At 45.8% G+C, this 5,513-nt stretch overlaps 1 non-coding gene across 1 annotated transcript; it reads left to right on the forward strand.

Moving 5' to 3' along the window:
- The first annotated feature begins 5,127 nt into the window (after positions 1–5,127).
- LOC139186681 (small nucleolar RNA SNORA79) lies at positions 5,128–5,278 on the forward strand. Its single transcript, XR_011570355.1, has one exon. It is a non-coding gene; the product is annotated as a small nucleolar RNA SNORA79 (small nucleolar RNA).
- The last annotated feature ends 235 nt before the right edge of the window (positions 5,279–5,513 follow it).

The raw sequence follows: 5,513 nt of genomic DNA on the forward strand, positions 1-5,513 counted from the left end.
TACTAATGGTTTGGACAGAGAAAACAAAATCTCTCTGTGTCATCTGACTACATGGTTGTAGGTAGGTTAGGCTGAAAACACAGTGCCTCTCCGCTTCTTGGGCGATACAAGAACTAGGGGCAACAGCACAGGGCCTGGCACCAAGTAACGGCTCAGGACTGGCTCACGGCTCACTCCTTCTCACCCTTTCCCAGTTCTGGCAAACAAGAGGTTCACCAGCTTGATTTCTCAATACTAATGTCTGCCTTCCAGCATCCCATACTGCCTGCTTCCATCAAGAAGCTAAACCAATATTTCCAACTCATCAACACTTAAACACGAGGCCGATTTGCCCAATACATTGTCTATTTATTTTCCAGGCTGCAATCTTTATGATGCCTATTCCTGAGGCAGTTAATTTGCTCTTGAATACATAGCTTTGTGTATTGGTTACCCATTTCATTAGCGGCGATATTGAGACCGGCTGGGACGTGTGGAGGATTTTTCAACTGAGTGAAAGAAGGTTTTTAATAAGCCCCATCATCGCTGGCTTTATGGTTCCATTTGATGAGCGACAAATGTATTCATTTGGCAGCTGCATTCCTTAATCAGGTATTCACTGGGTAACAGCACATATAAATATGGAGAAACACAGAATTTAGGGAGCTGAGTGCAGTCATTTTCCACAGGGATTGGAGCATTGTCTGTATTCACCATCAGTTTTCAAGCAAGAGCCTCTCCTTGCTGGATCTGAAATTCTGTACATAAGCACGTGGGGCCCAGCTATGACTCACTGCCTCCCTCAAGAGCATCCTCCTCCACCAACGGGCCAGACCCTCCAGAGCACTCCTGGACCCTCTTCAACATCAAACAAGTCTCCAGCCATTTGGTTCCTTTGATCGATGGTACTTTTAAACCTTTCCTGTGACTCCCACTCCATTTGCCCTCAAAATTCCCCTAGAGGAAAAAATGACTAAAGTACATTAGCTCTACTTTCAACAGCTTTATTGAGGTATAACTGACAAAAATTGTGTATATGTAAGGTATACATTTACATGATCTTTATATATATGTATACCTTACATATACACAATTTTTATTTGTCAGTGTATATGTAAGGTATATATACGGGGGCTTCCCTCATAGCTCAGTTGGTAAAGAATCTGCCTGCAATTCAGGAGACCTCGGTTCGATTCCTGGGTTCAGAAGATCCACTGGAGAAGGGATAGGCTACCCGCTCCAGTATTCCTGGGCTTCCCTTGTGGCTCAGCTGGTAGAGAATCCACCTGCAATTGGGGAGACCTGGGTTCCATCCCTGGGTTGGGAAGATCCCCTGGAGAAGGGAAAGGCTACCCACTCCAGTATTGTGGCCTGGAGAATTCCATGGACTACAGTCCATGGGGTCGCAAAGAGTCGGACACGACTGAGCAACTTTCACTAAGGTATACATATAAACGAATATGTTGTGCAAGGTTCACCAAACTCAAGCTAATTAATATCTCCATTGTCTCACAAAGTTACCACTGTTTTCTTTTTTGGCCTGTATGACTTGAACACTTAACATCTACCCTCTTAACAATATTTACCCTCAGGTGTACAATACACTATTGTTAACTACAGTCATATTGCTTTACATTAAATCTGCAGAATCTAGTCATCTTGCATAAATGAAACTTCATACCCTTTCACCAACAAGTCCCCATTTCCCCCTCCGCCTGCCCTTGGCAACCACCATTCCACTCGTTGCTTCTGAGTTTGGCTATTTTAGATTACACATTTAAGTGAAATTGTTACCAAAACCCAAGTCCTTGTGCTCGAAGCTCGGTGAGGCCAAACAATATCAAAACGTCAGAGTCGGGAGCAAGGAAAGGTTTACTGCAGGGCCATGCAAGGAGATGGGTGGCTCCTCTGACTCCCTGGAAGCTCTTAGCAAAGCCCTTTTCTATGAACAATGAGGGAGGGGCTTGAGTAGTTTGCAAACTTCTTGGTGTCAGAGCCTTTGTTCTTGAGGTCAGGTCATAGAGCTGAGTCTTTCCTATAAACCTCCACCAAAACCAATGTTATTCTCTGTTCTAACAAGAACGGGCAAGTTCTCAAGGCACAACTTTCCTCCTCCAAGGTCCTCCTGGCAAAGAGGAGGCAGATCTTAGTTGGTGGATCCCTTGGGGCCAGGTCCCCAGACGCAGTTATCATCGCTGAAGGAGCCAGGCACCCAGGACCCAGGCTCTCAGGCCACCCAACTGTGTCCCATGCAGACAACCACTGCCATTAGGTTGCAGAGGCAGCATTGGGGAGAGGTTCATCTCAGCCTCAAGGACTGGGCCTGGCCAGTGGGTGGTCTTGGTGAGGGCTCTGGAGCCCCCAGGGATCTCCAGCTCATCTGCTCGCCCAAAGCTGGGAGAAGGCCGGGATCCACCTCTTACCTCACTCTCTGCTGGATGCCCACCACTCTGACAACTGCTGGCTTAACGGACCCACTAACGGTTGCTCACTGACAGCCGGTTACTTGTGGGAGGGGCCCACTGTGGCGCCTGCCAATGGCTGAGCAGGACCACTAACGGTTGCTCACTGACCGGTCACTTGTGGGAGGGGCCCACTGTGGCGCCAGCCAATGGCTGAGCAGGACCACTAACGGTTGCTCACTGACAGCTGGCCACTTGTGGGAGGGGCCCACTGTGGCACCAGCCAATGGCTAAGCAGGACGACTAATAGTCCCGGGTTAACGTTGCTCGGGAACAGGATGTGGGAGGTGGCATGGAGTGCAGGCAAGGGTAATTGTGCACAGCAATAGCCACTTGCTGAAGGCCTTGCTCTGCCGCACTCTATTACAAAAATCATATAGTATTTCTCTTTTCCTCTCCAGCTTATGTCACCTAGCATAGTGTCCTCCTAGCATAGTGTCCTCCAAGTTGAGCCATGTGTCATAAATGATGGAACTTCCTCCTTTTTTAAAGCTGAATAATAGTCCATGCCCCATCTTCTTTATCCGTTCATCCTTCCACAAACATTTAGGTTGCTTTCATGTCTTGGCTATTGTGAATAATAAAGCAATGAATCTGGGAGTGCGGATATGTCTTCAAGATCCTGATTCCAGCTCCTTTGGAAACAGACTCAGAAGTAGGATTGCTAGATCTTACGATAGTCTTATTTTTAATTTTTACAAAAAAAATTTTGTAGGAACTTCATACTGTTTTCCGTATGGAAAACTACACTAATTTACATCCCCACCAACAATAAGCAAAGCTTCTCTTTTTCCAACATGCTTACCAACGCTTGTTATTTCTTGTCTTTTTGATAATAGCTATTCAAATAGACGTTTCTAGGAATTTCTTTTGTTTTCCTTGGACCTGGGACAGAAGCCATTCCCCTGAGGACAGTGAGATTGGGTTTCTCAGGAGGTTGAAGACTAGAATGCATGTGTGTGTGTGTGTGTGTGTGTGGTGTATGTATGTGTGTAAAGTGCCCCCATTGATAAGATTAGAATAGTATGTCTAGCTAGACTGTCATGGCAGGAACCATGTTTGTTTACTGCTGTATCCATGGAACCCAGAGCAGTGTCTGGCATATCAGGATTCTTAGCATATGTTAGGAAAGGATTAATCAATCAAGGGCCTGTTCTCTGTTCAGCTACTTCTAGGATTTAAGTGGAAACTCCCAGATATGCCAACAGAAGGTGGCTTAACAAAAAGCAGAAGACCTCCTCCCCCTACTCAGGCCGACAGTGGCCTTTCCTAGACAAAGCCTCCATGCTGAGAACCCTGAGGGAAAACAGGGGCAAAGAAAGAAGAATGGCAAAGGAGAAAGTGAACAGATGGCGGAAACCTACCCCAGCTGTTGGCATCCATGAACACGGAAAACCAATCTCGGTTTGGAAAGGATAATGTTTGTAAGGACTTGGCCAGGATTATAATGAAAAAAGGAAATGCACTAAATGTTGTGGAAATAACACACATCCCGCCCCCCCCCCCCCTCATAACTGGAACTGCTTGAACCTCTCATTTTATTCATGGTGTCAAAACAGACCCTGGATCAGAAAGAGGCAGGCCAGGACCTCTAATGTCAATACATAGGCAGCTGGGAAGTTCAAGGCCATGGCCACAGAAACACAGTGGGTTCAGGTGTGGATAATATTGTCCAGAAGACAGGGCACCAACAGCAGGGTCCAGGAAACAGGAGGTGAGATGTCATAGAAGTCCCGGGATTCTTGTGTGTGGTCCTTGCGTATGGGAGCAGGCACGTAGGAATCGGGGATATCTGGGCAGTGATAGACTGAGAGCTCCTCCCACCAAGGAGACTTTCCTGACTCCTTTTCCAGGAGCAAGGCCCCTCAGCAGCCTCCCACCTCCCTGCTCTAGTTACCACATACCTTCCTTTACAACCGACAGCTTTCCTGGCTGCCTCAACCACTGAGCTCTCCTTATTGGCAGGAACCACATCTCACAGGAGGTGCAAAATGCTATGTAAAGGGAAGAGCCTGCCATTCAGGTTGACTGTGTGGGGAGGAAAAAAAAATCACTCTGGAACCGAAAGACAGATTAGAGCTTTCCCACTCAAAGTTTTGCTGTTTTGAGGACCAGCACATTGGCACTGCCTGGAGCCCTGTTACAAAGGCTGTGTCTTGGGCTCCACTCAGACCTCCTGAATCAGAGTCTGCATGTTCACAATAACCCCAAGTGATTCATAAGATCATTATAATTTGAGAAGCAGTGGGCTAGAGAATTGAACTTGGACCTCTGGGACTCTAAATTTATAGTTCTTTGAACTCCCACATTTCCATAGTGCTTTGAAAGTCATACAGTACTCTGATAAATTTTCTCTTAATGCTTCCCCAGGCTGAATTGAGTAAGGGAGAAAGAGTATATTATTAAAAAAAAAAAAAGAATGAAAGAAACAAACAAAAAGCCTAGAACTCACTAACAGAGTGCCTACTCTAAACCAATCACAATGCTATAAGCTGTCACAAAATACATTCTCTTAAGTCACTAAAGCAAGCACTAAAGTTAGGGGAATAATGGGCCCATTTTCCAGATGGAGTCAGATTAAGAATGATTCACAAACTTTACCAAATTCACTCAATTTGCACTTGCTCAGCTGTGAGAAACAGAGAGGCCATTCTGGTCTAACTCAATCAGGTCCTTATACAGAAAATAAGTGACTCAGTTCCTCTCACTGCTTGGAGCCTTATGTAGTGGGATTTTAGTCCATAATATATCTAAGCTGACTTGTCTTCACTCAGGGCACCATGGGAATGGGTTGGCTGTCCATCAGTGCTTTCTGATTCTTGTGGAGTCCAACAGTTGGAAAAAAAAAAGAAAGAAAGAAAAAAAATAGGTGACTCAGAATCCTAGGATAGGAAATTCAACAAGACCAAATGTTATGAGCCTTAAAGGGGACAGCAGTCAAGAACCAAGGTACCTGTCTTTGTTTCTTGAGAATCCAACTTGCCCTTGAGATGGGAATTCTTGTGCAAGTGATTATTGAGGGAGGCTCCTAGGAGGAAGGTGAGAGGGAATCAGGACAGGGAAGGGGAGAGA

The sequence above is a fragment of the Bos indicus genome, chromosome 13, assembly GCF_029378745.1.
Source record: "Bos indicus isolate NIAB-ARS_2022 breed Sahiwal x Tharparkar chromosome 13, NIAB-ARS_B.indTharparkar_mat_pri_1.0, whole genome shotgun sequence".
In the NCBI taxonomy this organism is placed as follows: Eukaryota; Metazoa; Chordata; class Mammalia; order Artiodactyla; family Bovidae; genus Bos; species Bos indicus.